This window comes from Anas platyrhynchos, chromosome 3 (assembly GCF_047663525.1).
Source record: "Anas platyrhynchos isolate ZD024472 breed Pekin duck chromosome 3, IASCAAS_PekinDuck_T2T, whole genome shotgun sequence".
Taxonomy (NCBI): Eukaryota; Metazoa; Chordata; class Aves; order Anseriformes; family Anatidae; genus Anas; species Anas platyrhynchos.
The window spans coordinates 20,342,135-20,359,455 of NC_092589.1; the positions used below are offsets into that span (position 1 = coordinate 20,342,135).

General features: G+C 42.8%; 1 long non-coding RNA gene across 1 annotated transcript; it reads left to right on the forward strand.

Annotated features, from left to right (window-relative positions):
* Window positions 1-640: 640 nt before the first annotated feature.
* On the forward strand, window positions 641-17,241 carry LOC140002109 (uncharacterized). The gene is made up of 2 exons (XR_011808063.1): window positions 641-1,780; window positions 17,028-17,241. It is a non-coding gene; the product is annotated as an uncharacterized lncRNA (long non-coding RNA).
* Window positions 17,242-17,321: the final 80 nt, after the last annotated feature.

A 17,321-nucleotide genomic window follows, 5' to 3' on the forward strand; every position in this document is an offset into this window, starting at 1 on the left:
GTGCGGTCACCGCTGCCGGGGGCGGCTGGGCCGCAGTAGGCCCCAGGGGCCCTGTCCCGGTTGCTAGGCAACGGCGGGGCGGCCATGTCAACACCGCCGCGCACGTGACGTGACGCAGAGCGCGCACGCCGCGCCGACCTCCCCCCCTCCCCGCCCGCATTACGTCACCCCTCCCGCTCCCGGCAGCGCCTATAAATAACCCGCCGGGGCCGCGCGCATGCGCAGAGCACAAATAGTAGGGCGGGAGGGGTGGGGGGGGCGCCGCTCGGGCGCGCGCCCAAGGCGTGACGTCACGGGCGAGGCCCCGCCCCCCCGGCCTCACCTTCTATTTTTATTCCTTTGTTTCAAGCGCCCGGCCCCGCCCCGCCCCGCGCGCCGCGGGAGGACGGCATGACGTCACCCGCTTCCCGGAACGGTGACGCGGCCGCGCCGGAGGGGGGTGGGGGGGGCGGCCTTAAAGGGGCAGCGCCCCTGAAGGACGGGGGCAGCTGGGGATGGGGTCCCGGGGGGGGGGGTCCCGGGGGTGGGGGGGGGGTCCCCGGGGAAGGGAACAGGGGGGCGGGTAGTGGTGGTGCCGTCACCCTGAGTAACGCTTCTGAAAAAAAAATAGCAATAATAATGAAAATATTCATAAATTTTCATAAATATTAATAAATATTCATAAATATTAATAAATATGAACAAATATTAATAAATATGAATAACTATTAATAAATCATAATTAATAAAGCCTTAATTCGCCTTCTCGTGCTGTGTCCCGCTCGTTCTCCGCCGCCGAGTGCCGCTGGGTGGGCAGCAGGCACCAGCTGAGGTGCCCCAGGTGCCGGAGCTCTGCCAGCCACGGGTGACAAGCCACGTCTGGTTTAATTTTAATTATTATTTTTCAATAAAGTTGTGCCCCCAGCCTCCCCTCCGCCGCTGGAGGCCGGGCAGAGAGGCTGCAGGGCTGGCAGCTGGTCAGGGGGCTTCCAGCCCCGCGAGCTGGGGGCTGCGCCTGGCCCAGTGAAGGTGTGAAAGTTACCAAACGCCAGAGCTGGTCGGCTCCCGAACGTCACCTAATGAAGATGTAAATTCACATAAAGCACCTGCCGCGGATGGGACTCGGGAACAAATGTCAGAAGCTGTTTAAGTGCGAAAAGATAGCCGCGAGGCTGTCCTGGGGACCTAGTCCTGTAAAAAGTCGGCATTTTTCATTCTCGCATAAATAGTCAGGCGAATGAATCTCAGATTTATTAAAAATCGTAGTCATTCTCGAGTAAATAACCAGGCAGGCTGTTCTCTCTACTGGTTCTGTGTTCGGCGAATCCGAATTTGATTGTCACGGAAGCTTCCTCGTGAGTCATCACCGCAATTTCACATCCCTCGTTAAGGGAAAGTTGTTTTTCCCCCTGCACCCCCTAACCTACTTCCCCTGTGCCAAAGGGAGCATTCAGAAACCGGCACCAAGGTGCAGCTCTGATGCAGGTTTTCTGTTTCCCTGTGACTCATTTGACATTAACATAATTACGTTACAGGAGTCAAAGTGATTTTCAAACTATGAGTAATGCACAATACTAGAGAGAATGTTTACAAGACACCGAGGCATATCAGCTAGCTGAAGTAACCAGCTGCTGATAACAGCTGAAGTAAGTTGGGGAATTAAAAAGTCTTATAGCAGAGTTATCCTCATTTGGAGCTCAGTGTTATGTACCACCAGGAGTGAGGTTGTGTGCTGTGAAGAAGGATCCAGAACCAGCACTGTGCTGTAGCGGGGATAAGGCTGAGCCCGTGGGTAGTTCACGTAAGTCTTCATAGTTTTCTTCCCACTTGCATATTTATGTAAAAGTCGTGCTCAAGTGAGAGCAGTGGTCTGTTAAAGAAGTGGCTGTATTTACCAGGGTTCATTTCAAAACGCAAGTGACACACATCCTCTCAGCCAGGAAAGCAGGATCAAAGTGAAACAAAAACTATGAGGTCATCTTGCAAATATTTTGAACCTTGTGTCTGTGAAAAACTTGAAAAAAGAAAAACTGTAAGAGTAAGGCAAAGTTGAGCACTGTTACCATGATGAAATCGCTTTCCTTTCTAATAAACATGGCTGAAGGATAGCAATAATGCTACAGAGAAGAATTACAATGAATGTGTTCCATATAAATACCAGAACAAGTAGCTATAAAATGTAAAAGCCAGAAGAAAAATAAAATATAAAAATGAATTAAAATCTTAGTGGTGATTATTTGTTTCAAGTGTTACATGGAGCCACTGTTCCTGGGAGTATTTGAGGAAAGGCTGGACGCGGTGCTTTGGGAAATTGTTTAGTGGGTGATAGTGGTGGTAGGGTGATGGTTGGGCTGGATGATTTTGACTTTTCTAACCTTTACGATTCTATGCAATTTTCAGGATTGACTAAATTCTGAAGTGTTGTGTTTGTTTGTTTTTTTAAGTAATTTGAGAAACATTTTTTTTTATTATTTTTTTTTCTGACTTCATCTTTTTGAATGAAACCAGGGCGTTTGCTATTTAGATGTTTGTCTACTTTGGCTGGGTGTCCTTCAGGTGAGGCCTTATTCAGTAATGTACTGAGTATGCACAGCTTCACTGGTTTCATAAGAGCTGAGGACACTTGGTTTCTCCAAGGACTGGCCTGGGAAGGTAGAAGTCCAGTTTTGAAAGATCTATGTACATTAACTACAAGTTCATAAAGTACTAGAAGTGAAAATAATCAGTCAACAACTTTCCTGTAAAATACCACAGTAGGAAAGAGAGTGAAATACAAACAATATGTGCTGGTAGCAGAACTGTTGGTAAAAAGCATGTTTTCCAAGAGGCGTATTCCTGGGATTCAGAAAAAACTCCAATCACTACCTCTATTTTAGTTCACTTGAAGAACTGCTGAGACCAGGCACTTGCCATGCTTGAATAACCTTCAGTGACTCTTAGAGCTGGATGAATACCAGAGCTGGTTAAAAGAAAACAGTTGTACCTGGCTGGGGAAGGCTGAAGGAGAGGGAAGGTTTGTCACGGTAACTTGCATTGACAGTGCTACCTTGCTGTTTGCCAGGAGAGTAAGACTTGGAGACCTCATCAATATGTACAAATACCTGAGGGGAGGGTGTTGAGAGGATGGAGCTGGTCTCTTTTCAGTTGTGCCCACTGAGAGGATGAGGCAAGGGGCACAAACCAAAGCACAGGAGGTCCTGGCTCAATATGAGGGGGCACTTTACTGTGAGGATGACAGAGCACAGGAACAGGTTGCCCAGAGAGGTTGTAGAGTCTCCTTCTCTGGAGATACCCAAAACCCACCGGGATACATCCTGCACAGTGTTCTCTAGGTGATCCTGCTCAGCAGAGGGGCTGGACTGGGTGATCTTCAGAGGTCCCTGCCGATTCTGTGATTTCAGTTTTCTCTGCGATGGTTTTCATTCTGCATGACCATGGGCAAGCCCCAGTTCTGTTCCTTCAGCTTCCCTGCTTCCAACTTGCTAGGAGATTTATCATATACTCTGCTTAGGTGACCGTGAATGGCAACTGCTACTACAATGAGCAGTATGAATGCATTTAACTTGTTGGTAAAATTACCAGGCAGAAACCAAAGCAAACACACAGACAGGATGATCCAATGCCATCAAAAGAAATAATTTCCTGTAGCACAATTTTGTAGTCATAAAATTACTCTTATTTGCTCTAAGCTCATCCAAGCTTGTAGTTTTATAACTACAGATACCAGCCACTGTAGCTTGATATGCTGCTGTGTAGATCTGTCAGCTGGGTTCACATTTTATTCCACTGCTTTTAATTACCAATACTCGCTACCAAAACTCACCTCACAGCTCAGATTACAAAAACATACTTTGTTATTCCCAGAGCAGGTTCACATATTACAGGTTTGTGTCATGTTTTCCTTATAATAATAGGATGTGTTTGCAGAAAAGTTGTGCCCTGCTCAGTACCTACCTGGAGTCCCCTAATCGTGCACTCCTGAAAGCAGTACCTCTGCAGTGCTCTGTGCTTCCAGCTCCTTCATTGCTACCTGGCTTTTGGGGAGTTTTATTCTTACCATGATTTTTAGGGCAGCTGCACGCCATGCCCCCCGCCGCTGTCTGCCTTTTTCCTTCATCGAGAAACTAGCATTTATTTGTAAGGTTTATTTAACATTCTGCAGCACCATACAACCTGTTCAAATTCCAAGTTTTTAACCTTTGTTCCTTATCGAAGCTTTGCAAATTAAAATAGCAGAGTGAAATGGGCAATGAGGGGAGTTTGCTGGAAGTAACTGATAAAATCTTGTGAGCACAGCTTGCCCTTACTGGTTGGTTGGGTTTTGTTGTTGTTAGCTTGTTTTTTAAGCCATGCTCACAAACAAGATACTCACAGACAGTAGTTCAGTATAGAAAATCATTATCAATGTAGAAAGCAAACAGAAGTAAACAGATCTGTCAAGATTGGGCTTGTTTTCTGAATGAGAGAAAAATTAACTCAACTGAATTTTTGGCCTTTACAGAGCACAAATCTTGTAAGAAGGCCCAACACTTTCTAAACTAGAATAGCTATCTATTTTATGCCTAATTAGCAGAAGGTGAATTAGGACTGCATATCCACGCCATCAGCAATAAAAAAAAAAAATCTCATCCCATTCCTTGCCCTTGGCCTGGAGGGAGGCTGGGCAGGGGACTGCTGCGTCCCACCATGGGACAGCTCGGCCACTGTGAGTGGATGTGTGAGCGTGGCTGCTAGCGCTGGAGCAACACCGTGGCAAAGGAGAACAACCATGCATGAACCCTGTTAGGAAATACCCGGGAAACCCTCGAATGAACTGCAAATATTTTTGTTTGCAGTATCGATCGCTCCCCAGTGCATGTGTATGGGTTGGCAGGTGCTGAGTTAGCAAGGACGACAGGCGATGGGCAGCCGTTTCGGTGTGGAGCCATCTGGCCTTTTGGGGCCTGCGGGTTGGAAAGATGCGAGCTGACCGGGGAGGGCTCCAGGCCTTTGGTGTGGGGCAGGGCAGGGGAGTGAAGTGCCTCCGTAGAGAGATCGAGGCTGCAGGAAACTCCCTGAAGTCCAAAAATATTGAAACTCTCCTGCTGAGGGAGGGGAAACCCCTGCACTGGGGGAAATGCCACCGTAGAACAGAGTTTTCACATTTATTTGTTTTTCTTCCTTTAGCCCTCCCTCTAAGGGTTTCTTCCGCAGGGCTGGGTATCAGGTCCCCCATATGAGTTTTAGTACTTACAATCCAGAAAGACTCTGGGGAGCTTTACTATTACCATGCTATAACCTCTTATGTGGGAAAGGCATTGGAGCATGAACGGTCTCCTTAGGGCGTAGAGGTACAGTGCATAGGTTCAGCAACAGAAAATAGATGTGAATTTTGTGAAGAGATCCCTGATTTCCTTCTTCCTGCATGATTTCTGGGAAAGCCAAGCTTCCAGCAGGATGTTTGGAATTACAATGACAAAAATGTTTGTAACATATATAAATATAACAGTTAAAATATTTGCTAGACAGGGTTTTCTTTTTATATTTTTTTCATCTAATGACTTCTCTTAGAAAACTCATATCAATCTTAATGCTGAAAAAAGAGACATTGAATTTTCTTCTATATTAAAGCCTTGACCTGTTAACACCTATGCCTGTGCTTAAATTTAAACATATGAGTAGTACTGGACCTACTGGGATTACTTGCATGATTAAAACTAAGCATGCATGAAAGTGTTTCAAGGTCAGGATTTTCAAATTCTTTCACTCATTTAGGGTTTAAAAAAACACAACCAGTAAGCACGCATTCGTGTAATAAAAATGCAGTGGTGTTTATTTTAAGGGACTCACTTGATCATAGTTTATAGGCAAAGTATCTTATAGAACAACTGAGTATCAGGCTTAACAAAATGAAACACTCAGCCACCACGATCACCTGCCTGAGTGGCTGTATTTTCTCGTAGGAAGGAGAAATCCTTACTTCAGTGTCTTGAGCTGGGATGAATCACCAGGACAATCCTGTTGTTATTTTAGAGTAAGGTGGCATGTTTCAGAAAAGAGGACTTTTTAAATATGTTCATTTCATTTTTATATAAACATGACTTTGCTTCCAGAAATATTCAAAACTAAAAAGTATTTTACTTTGGGATGGAAATATGCTTTGTGTATATAAGATGTACTAAACCTTGCTAAATCACTCATAAAAAATGTTCGCAAGATGGTCCTGTCAAATTACAAGTCCAAATTAGATGGTTACGGGTGTGTTGAGACTTTCTCCTGTCTAAACATTTTCCCACTGCTTTCTAAAAGAGACTTGTCCCTGGTGGTGGTGCACTTGTATCATGACAGGATAAAACAAAGTGGTTTTTCATGCCTTGTTAATAATTGCTGCCCTTACTGTAAATGTAGATGTATTGTAGAGCTTCAGGAGCCAACCGAGTTTCTGTAAAACCGAAGCCACACAAAATTTAGTCACAGCAATCAGCTAACTTCTAGGTCCTGTTTTATACACAGATATAGAGGAAGCTTTACGCTTGTCTGAGAGACTTCAGCCCCTCGAAGTTTCAGTCATATTTCTTTTGATCTAAGAGACTGCCCAACCTAGCAGGCTGGAGATAGGGAGAAGAGCACTGCCCGTGCTCTCTGCTCCCTGTGCAGCCATTCACTCCCACAGCATAGGATAGGTGTGACCAGGAAGCAGACATCCTGAAGGACTGAGGGGAGCGTTTCGTCTCAGGAACCCACAGCACACAGTCCTGAGGAAGGCCTCCAGCTAGGCAGCAGGGGTATTTGAGTACCCGTGCAGAAATGAAATGTCGAGGAGCATAGAAATGTGAAGGCTGCTGACTACAGCACATTTGGTATCTGGAGCTTGGGATTTGTTGTCTAGGTTACTACAGCTTGTCCACTTTAAAGTTGCCATCCTAAGCCATCACAGGAGAGTTTGAAAAGGGAGAGGATCTCTATTCTCCTGTAGCTGATATTCTCTGGGGGCTCATTTGTCCCAAAAGCCTCTCAGGAGAAACCCTTGGAAAGGCTATTTCCAATTTAAACCAAACTATAAATGTTCTAGTAAAAAGAAAGGTTGTATACAGGGTGAACTTTGAGGTGTGCTCCAAAAATATGTTGCTGACCTCTCACTTGACACAGTCTGTTTCCCTACTAGACTGTAATATAATTAGTGCCTGCTCTAACCCTGCTGCCAGTTTAATGCTTACATCAATGGAAATGCGGCCACGCAGACTGCAGTTAGAAAAAAGATGTATGTGCAACGTCCTAAAATAATCACTGTTGTAGTAGACAGAGGGATAGCCCAGAGAGAATACTTAGGATTCTCATACTTTGCAATATATCTACTTGTCTTATTATATAGATGTAAATGGCTCTTAAATCGTTAGGTCTTTGAGAAGTTGGTCTCAATTCTCTTCTCCTTGGTGCAGATGAAGTGCAGCCAAACTGAAGTCAGTGAAGTCAGGCTGGGCAGCGAAAGGAGGCTTAGGACCAAAATGAACTGAGAAAAAGAGCTGAGGATAAAGACTCTTGTCAAGCAAAGGGGGAAATAGGTGGTGACTGCACTGGAAGGTGATCATAGTGCTGACAGTCACCACGATGGTAATAGTTGATGACCATTAGTTCATTTGGTCAGATCTCGCGTGTGTTGCAGGCCACTAAATTTCACCCAACAGCCTTTCTGTTGAGCTCTGGGAGACGTGTAACAGGAGCTGTGAGAGACATGGACAGGTCTTGGACTGGGATGACAGAAAAAGGGTGATTATAGCATCCACCCCCGGTTTGGTAAGCAGTCCATTTGGGACAGGCACATTTAAAAGTAAGTACGATTTAAGGAATAGATTATGTAGGGGAGTCAAAGGATATTAAAGTTCTCCTGATATGCAGTTCACGAGAATGGGTTTTGAGAGGAGGGCCACGGCTCTGTCCTGCTGACACCTGTGGTAGGAACATGACAGGGAAGAAACTGGGGGAGCACACAGCCTCTTCACTCCCTTTGTGGCTGTGTGTAAAACATCGGTGCAATGAATGTAATAGAAAACCTGGGAAGTAAAGGAAGAATCCTAAAATGGTCCTGGATAAAATACTACTCTCAAGGGCACAATCTTTCAACAGAAAGGAATGAGGAATGAACCAAAACTGTACTGAAAAATACTGAAGCAGCCCTGGTCTGGCTGCCCAGTCTTTCCACTTGCCAGTCACCTCCCTAGGAGCCAGGCTGCAGCCAGGAATGCTGCTTTTACAACACGGACAATGGGCATTTTAGAAAGGAAAAAGGGCGGTGTGTAAAAATATATTCTTGTTGGTGATGAAACCTACAAATGCTCAGATGTCTACATGGATATTTTAAAGGTACATGGCATCCATGGAAAAACAATTAAAATACATATTACTGTGACTTTTAAGAACTGTAAAGCAAAATCCAAGTTTGAGTACATTTAACCCCTCCACATTCCCTGCAAATAAAACAGTGTGCACATCACACTTGCTTTGAAAGCCTTTTTTCATTTCCAGCACTCCCAGCCTAAGACATGGCTGATTTACAGCCTGAGTTCAAGAGATCACACAGGCTAGTAAGGAAGTTGTTGAGAAAACTTTGAAGCCCAAACACTCGCTTTCACACAAATTGCAAATCAGCTGTTTAAAAAAAAAAAAAAAAAAACAAAAAAACCCTGACATTTAAATTTCGCCTGCTATTTTGGATACTCTCTTTACTTCATGCATATACTTTAAAAAATAAACATCATAAAAAAAAAAAAGATGAAACTAAACCATCCCAAGCTAAATCCTTGGTGATGAAATGAAAGCAGCTATGCCAGTTTCTGTCTGGGGGTAGTTCATGGTTTTTGGTAATCTCATACCTCCAGTTTCTGCTGCAGCCAAGAAGCTGATGATTTATCTAACTGGTTAAAGTGAAGTAATGTATAAATAGCTGTAAAAGATGCAGCCTTGCCAAAGCCAGGAAGCATTTGAGCCTAATTTGTGATTTCCAAACAAGTCGTAGGACTGATCCTGCAATCTCAACTTGAGCAAAACCGAAGCAAAGCTATAAATCCAGGTTGGAAGGCCAGGCTGAGCCATGGGCTGCCCGATATCTGCCCATGCCACAACACGGCTGTCATTTGGAAGCGTGCTAATGAAACATTTCACAACGTTTGTGATATGGGGGGACACCTTGCATTATGCAAGGGCAAGAAATAACTCTGCAGTGGCAAGGAAACTGCTTTCCTCTCCAGAACATAACAGACATCTGCATCATTAAAATGGGATGGTAAACTACATTTTACTTTGATCAGCTTTCATTTATGGGAAGAATTGATAAATTTAAATATACTAGAGCTACACTTTCCCTTTATGGGAAACTGAGCCCTTAAAAATGGTAGATCTTTCCCTTAATGTGGAGCAATAGAGTATTGAATTCCTGTACAGAACACAGTGCAAGTCGCAGTGAAATCTGCTGAATACTCCTAACAGCTCTTTCCACGAGTATTCTGTTTTTATATCTTTACTCTCTCTCTCATGGTGATTGATGGCTGATTGCATATCACAGTCTGTTTTCTACATGGAAGGGAAGCATAATGGTTTTGGTTAAGTGGGTCCTTATTTGAGACTAGCATGTATGCTCATGTATAAAGAATCTATAAAAATCCTTCAGTAGTTATCTGCAAAAGAAAGCAGACTCCTGACCTGATAATCAGCAATTCTCGAAAAGCAGCCCTCTCCCAGTGCAGTTCTAGTCTTGCAAAATTAATTGGGGCTGACCTTGCACTGAACTTCACAGGAGTTGTATCAGAAAAGAAAACTCCTACGCTGGTTCTTAAAGGTCATGATAAGTCCTAGAATAAAAATTAAAAAAAAAAAATAAAGTCTATTCTAGCTAGCTACATGTGTACCTGTTTGAGATTACTTTCACAGGACAGCTCTCTTTCTCCAGGAAACACTAACAAAATGCTCTTGCATGCACTAAGCGATATTCAGCAATTCTCAGCTTCAGCTCTGTTAGGTAGGATTTTCTATGATTTTCCTGGTCCATGAAACTACAGCACAAGATAGGTCTTTTTACACATGCTTGTACAAATTATGATTTGAGTAGTCCCATGAAGCACTGGCATACAGAAAATACAGTAAAGTTATAAGGCACAGACTATCTAGTTTAAAAGAATACATAACTTAGAAATTCAGCCACTTCATCTAATTCCTTTAAAATAGTTTAATAAATCCATCGGATTTCTAAGTCTGCCTCATTCTTACATTTGCTCATAAGCTGTAAAAAGCCTGAGATGGTTCCACAAAAGACTGTGGAAAAAAATAACCCATTAATAATAAATAGTAACTCATACACTACTGATCAGAACCAACCAAAGAAAAAGATCTTTTTGTCCTGCAGTTGTCCTGATTATTTTATTGTTTGTTTGTTTTGTTTTCTCCTCTTTTCCTTTAGTTTGCAAAACCTGTTTATATGCAACAGCTCTCCTACCTCCCAGTTCTGGCCTCTATAGTCCTGCTACCAGTGCCTGGGGTCCAGTCCTATTTCTACTTTTACTGCTCTTTCTTATTTGCTGCAGTGGGAGTTTAATTTGTACAAATAAAGCAGAGATGATCCTTTTATTTTTCTTCTTTATATTTTACATTTTCACAATGTGTGGCAGTAAAAATGCCTGATGGGAAAGGCATTTCCTGTCAGTAAATGACAAGCTGAGCACAGATACAGGGATGAAAACTCTTCCAAGTCATCACTAAAGTACCAGAAAAAGCTTTTCTTACCAGTCATCATTGCTTATACGCGACATGCATTAGCTATTCCTGCTTCTGCAGTAAGATGCACTTCAGGGTGGAAAGCTTCCAAGAAGGCTTCAGTCAGCAAACTGTGGCTTTAGATACACGGGAGTTCATCTGAGCATGTGGGACTGTGCATGAAAATGGACAGATGCTGATCCTCTGCATTCGTATTTAAGTGCAGGAAGTGTTTAATTCTAAATAACTTTTTGAAAAAGTAATTTTAAATGATTTGCTGCATCCCAGATGTATTAGAGTAAAAATGGGTAATGAAAAGAAATGGTTATACAATATAGAATAACTTATTTTTGAGTAACAAGGCTCTAACATCCACTAGTCACCCAGAGTTTAGTGTTAACAGGTGGACAAAAAGTTCTGCTTTTGTCCTCTATGGCTCTTTAAAGTTATTTGGTTTCTGTTTATTTTAATAATTCAGCATCTCCTCAGATTTTATACCTTTTCGGTTTTAGAAGAATAATAGAAATTTCTATACTTATACAAAGACCTGTAAATGAATCCATCTGCCCATACATATAAGAAAATGGCCAAAATAATGACCTTGATAAAAGACCACAACATTATACCTGGTCAGATATTGTCATCCCACGTGCGTTGGAAAAAATGTATTACTGTAGGAAAAGTCATATTACTTATAAAGGCAATTTTAGTTCTTCACTAAACAGCAACTCCTAGGTAAAGCAGAGCTTTTGGACAGGGCCTGTTCAGCCATATATTTAATTACTGTGCTGGATCTGGGCTTCAATTTGATGGTTGAAAGATTGTTGTCCTTTTTAGAGCTCTATATAAAACTCTCGGTTGCGACAAGAACACACCCAGAATCTTTATTGCTGCTAAATGCTACTGCTACGCACAGTAAGAATAGAAAATAATGCCTCTAGAGAACATCCGGCAACAAAAGACTGAGGTCTGATGGCACACTGAAGTGCTAATTAAAATTAGACATAAAAATAAAGTACATCAGCCTCATCTATGATGTCCATTCGTGACTCCCAGCTACTTCACCCTGGAATGTAAATGCCGTTATCCATTTCAGCAGTCTGGGAAGCAGAACCAAAGGAAGGCAAGGAAGTTATCCGAAATCCCAAGGACAGGGAATAGGCAGGGCCCCCTCACTTCCTGACTCCCATGTCCGTAAGCAGCACTAATCTTCCATGTTAATAATTACTTCCAATGTAGAAGGGCGAAAGACCAGTGCCACCGAAGGAAGCTGGGCACGATGAAAATGAATGCCACCGTTCTTGGCTGGAAGAGATGGGGCAGGAAACCCTGTCTGTGCACTTGAGTTCCCTGTGCAGTAAATGTGACTATGGTCCAACAGCCTGGGATTCAGGGCCACCGGTGTACCCATGAGCCCACCAGAAATACCTCAGCCCAGCAGTGTCTGAAATCCCAGCTCTCTCACGTACTGCCTAGCTCACAGCTCAAAGTTAACTATCGCTGCGATCGGGGCACTCATGGCCCCGGAATCCCCTTTTGAGCTCTGACTCATTCAGGGACTGAGTTAGTCTTTTATTAAAACCTCATCAGTGAGAGCCTTGGTCTGGTGGGTGAGATCTGAGTGTGGTTCTCACCTCTTGCTAAGAGGGATTAAATTCATTCCCCCTCTCTCAGAGAAGAAATGATCTAACCGCAAAACGACAAGCTGCGCTGCTTGGGGAATCTTACTCCCAGCTCCTGAAGCTGTCCTGTAATGATGCTACGAAGCAGTTAGACACCAAACCAGGTGGTGCCCAACTTTACAGCCTCATGGCGAGGACATGCCTCAGGACAAAGGGCACCCCGGAGTCTGCGCTTTCCTCTGTGTAATCATTTTCCTTCAGAGAGTCACTGGACAAAATCCGGGCCCTACCCAGCAGCAGACGGCATCCCCTGATGGACTGGTGGCCCTGTGGGCATCCCAGCTGGGTGCAGTGACGCTGCAGAGGTAACCTCACACACAGCCTCCTGTGCCCACGGAGCAGAGTCAGGGTTTGGGCTAGGTGTGAGCTCCAGCGCTTGCAATCAGGGCAGCCTCATTTTAAAACTGCGGGCTACTCTTGGTTTCACTTTACTTACACTTTGTTCTTATTATCTGGGCCAGTTAGCATGCGGCTGATGCCAAAAAATGAAACAGCAAAGATAAGAGGTTGAAAGTTAAGATCATTCATGTGTTCTTCTCATGGCAAGTCACGTGTAAAGTAGGTGAGAGGACAAGAGATAAGCAGAGGGAAAGCTGCAATGGCAGCCTTGATTTTGAATCTACGGGGGATTGCAAATCTGTCATATATTGTTCTTGTTTGAAATGTAAATACGTTAATTAAATTAATGAAATTAATATTTAACAATTAGAAATGTGTATTTGTCATTGTTACAGTCAGTTGCAAATTACCTATTTACCAGGCAGATGAGAAGTGCTATTATAAGTATCATTAATGACATTGAGTCCCAAAATATTCTTTATACATGTACAGTTCCAAGTGCAATCCACGCAAGCAGGTAATTTTTATAGTGTGTGTCGATTTGTGTGAAGCAGCATGATGATTCCGTAACTTATCCAAAACGTTTGTAAGTCATCGCAGTAAGAATACAGATACTCTTGTGCCCCCTTTCTCTCACCCTCTGGGTACCTGCTGTACTGTGAGAACACAAACCATAATTGCCTTAGTCCACCTAAGTGACATACATGTACACGTCTTCAGCAAATAGTTTCTGAGCATTACTTTTAAGCATTTCAACAGCAGAGTTTAGTACACTAAGATCAGTGTGACTAAGTGCTGATTTTTCTTAGTCACTTGGAGCTAAATTTATCTCTCACTGAAGTCAATGGGAATCTTTCCATTGACTTCAGTAACAGCTAGATCAGGTCTTTAGTATTTTAATCGGTTAACATTTTTTTACACATACAGCCTCTGATGAAGTTCTCTAACTGGTCTCTCAAACAAAAACCTGGCGTGTGTTTACAGGATGGAAGGGATGGGGAGGGGAAGGTGGAGGGGAGGATCTGAGAAGACAGAACTTTTATTGATGTAAACTGGATGGGACAGAAAGGGTGCAATAAAGAAGACATGATTTACACTTACCTGGAGAGCAATCAATATATCTCACCTCTTATTTTGCTTGTTCTGTAGAGCTAGTGATTCTGCTTCATTCAGAGTGTTTAAGATGTGATTCTTTCATATGTGGGATCTCAAATGTGGGATGTCTTTTCTTTGTTGGTTGCTACCTGGTTGTATCTAAATAGATTGAGGAATGTAATTGCAGGCTATTGTGCTGAGCCAGCTCCTGTACAAAGTCCACCTGATAAAAACACCTTAAAGTCTTCAGCAAAAGGGAACTGTAGCTACACTTGTCTGAGCTAGAGCCAGTGCTCCGTCTCAACTGGAGAAAAGGGATATCTGCAAAACTTGCCCCCAGGCACTCCCGGAGCAAAGCATTCGGTAATGACCAACACCATTCTGGAGCATCTGTTCTACTAAAGTCCCATGAAAGTTCATGGTAATTTGGGGCATTAAAATTCATGGCAATTGTTGCACCCTCTGGTAAATTAATTATCTCTGGCTCCATCTTATCGGTGGAGAAGCAAAAAAAACCAAAATGACAGAAAGTGAAAGAGAAAATCAAAATGACTCATTTAAGCTTAGGAAGCTGCCAAGGCAAAAGCAGAAGGACCAACAGGAGAAAATCTCTGGAAAAGGGGAAGGGAAAGGGAGATGACAGAATCCAGGGATACAGCGAAGGAAAAGAGAGAAGTGAGAGGAAGAGAAGCAGGGAAGTGGCAAAAGAAAAGGAGAAGCTGTTGGTTTAAGGAAACAGGAAAGGGGGCTGCTGCTGATACAAAGCAAAAGAGCGTAGGAAACAGGAGTGTCCAAAAAGGAGACAAAAACAAAACAAAACAAAAACAGAGAATAAATGTACATGTATTTAGAGGGAATATCAGGTGGTGATGGAAACAGGCAGCAGGAAAATAAAAGAAATGTAAGCTGAGGAGAGAAAAGCAAGCAGTGAATGAATTTTGCCTTCAGTGTTAAAAAATACAAGAAGTAAAAATTGTGCAGTTATTAGCAGCTAATTTCCCACTGCAAGACAAACACCCATCTGCCTGAGTGGTATTAAATATAACATGGTAACATCATTTGCCATGCAATGTATTGGAGAATCTGTCCTCTACCTCCGTGGTTTTTAACTCATTTCAATTTTTGGACCTCTTACCCTGGTAGAGATCCAAACCTTCTGTAGTGAATTTTATCCTTGCTGGTTTGGGCTTTTATCATTTTTTTTCAGTCACTTGTTGAGGAAACTCTTGGATGTAGCCCACAGATCCCCAAGAGGTCCCCAGGCTGCAGCCGAAAATGCCTGGACTGGCTGGGAACGACTGATGCTACCCCTGCTGCAGTTTGGTCCCTTAGTCCAAGCAGCAGCAATATAAACCTCGGGAAAAAACTGTCTCAAGTTTCAGCTCTGTTGTTAGTCCAATTTGATGTGAAAATTATCTCAAAAATAGTGCATGTTTTGGGTAACAGAGGAGTCTTACCATATTAAATTGTACCACACAGCAAAAAAGGAATAAAAAAATCCATGGTGAAAGCTAATTCTCATCACAAAAAAAAAAAAAAAAAAATAGAATGCTGTTTCTGGACAGTCAAAAAGTTCAGGAAAGCTCTTTCTCAGATATGTGCCATGAAGGTTGAAATCGGACCCATCAGGTTTACACTAATTTCAAGACTTCATACGAGTAAAACCACAAAGCACACAGAGAAATGGGTTTCACTCAAGATATCACTGCACATTTTATTTATTTGCATCTCATATTTTAACCAGACCAAGTAGGGTTTAATGGAACTGCATGATCATAAAACACCATAAGATTTGGATGGGACACGTGGATTTAATTCTTTTATTCTGACTGATGTCCTCCATTTCTATAAATTTTAAGACAGGAGGCAGCAGAAAGCTTTTGCTGTAAGGGTGGAAGTCTTTTGCTCTGTATGGCACCAACTCTAGCTCTGCTTAGCAAGGAGGCAGCCATCTTTTAGATTTATTTGAGTACCCACATCATATGATGTAGTGTGAAGGGATGTGGAGGCGGGATTTGGTTGGGAAAAGGTAAAGGAAATAATTCTTTCCTCTACACTGGAGATTTCCTGAGGGCTGCAAGGACAGCACCACGGGTGTTACTCAGTCTAATGTCTCTCCAGAGGTAAATGTCACTGTGTGATGGTGATGAGCTGCTCTACCTGGCTTAAGGGAAAGCAGAAATAGGTAGCGTGAATTTCAATCCAGTAAATGACTGCTGTTTCAGTGGGATTGGCCCCCGAAGTCTCTGACAGCGGCAAAGAAATGAAAAGGAAAAGGTCTGGTAAATGTTTGGAGGGAGACAAATTAAAGATATGAGATGCTGGAAAATGAAACTGGCAGAGAACATCACAGCATCTGGTGGCTGTACTGCTTTTTACTTTAACTTGCTGATATTATTCATAATTAATATTATATATATATATATTTAACTGGACTCTGATCTTATGTCTTTACTGAGACTGAGATTCGTTTTTGAAGAGGAGCAGGATAAAACCTGTGTGACACAATGGAGCTCAGTTTCTTTTTCACTGTGATTTCATTTTCTTTTTTTTTCACGGAAGAGTTTCAAGCCAGGACACGTTTCAGTGGCCTAATCTTAAATGCGCCCGGGAACAATCCCTCTGTTTGCTTTGCAGGGAGGAGCTCCCTCACTTCAGAAGCAGTTCAAGAATGAACACAACTGTTTTGCTGTCAAGTTTTAGCACCAAATGTGGCTCACCCTCCGTAGTGGTACCAGCAGCAGGGAAGAGGCGCTGTGTGGCAAACACAACAATCAGATTTTGTTTTGTATAATATAGCCCGATTTCAAAACAAAATTATCATCTGTCCACTTGGTGAAGTGTTGTGATCATTGAGTAAATGTCAGCGACCTTTAAACAACCGAACAGCAATACTTAGATTTCAAAGGTGCCTCTAACCGCATTGGGAACTGCTTTTTTCCACCCCCATTATTCTGTGACATCGCTCTACTTAGCAGAAAATACTCCAAATAAATTTCCACTTATGGCACAGCTAGTTAAATAAGAACGGGCAGTTGCTAAATCTCTGTCAGAATTACAGCAGGCACCTGGTCATGACCACTAAAACTAATGTTGCTAACACGTTTCCACAATAACTTCATGCTCAGAACTTTCCAACCAATTATCTTTTGGGAAGAAATTTTCCACATTTGGCCTCAGCTCGAGAGGGATTTTTTTTTTTTCTTCTAGGCTTGAGAAAAACGATGCCAGCTGTTTCTGAACACGGCATGAATTATAGAATTACGCCTCTGAAGTAGGAAGGACTTCTCAGACTGCACCAAGCTGAAACGTAAAACTCGCTCTAAACCCCTCCGAAGAGCAAAGGCTTTGCCTGGCATTATTTCTGACATTGATTTACGTGGATGAATAAAGATAAGACAATAAACGTGTTTTGAAAGAGCTAGGATTGATTTATCTATATGTGAGCCCATGAGCCTCCAGCAAGAGAAGCTTGCAGGCATTGTGCAGAGAGCTGCCAGGTGG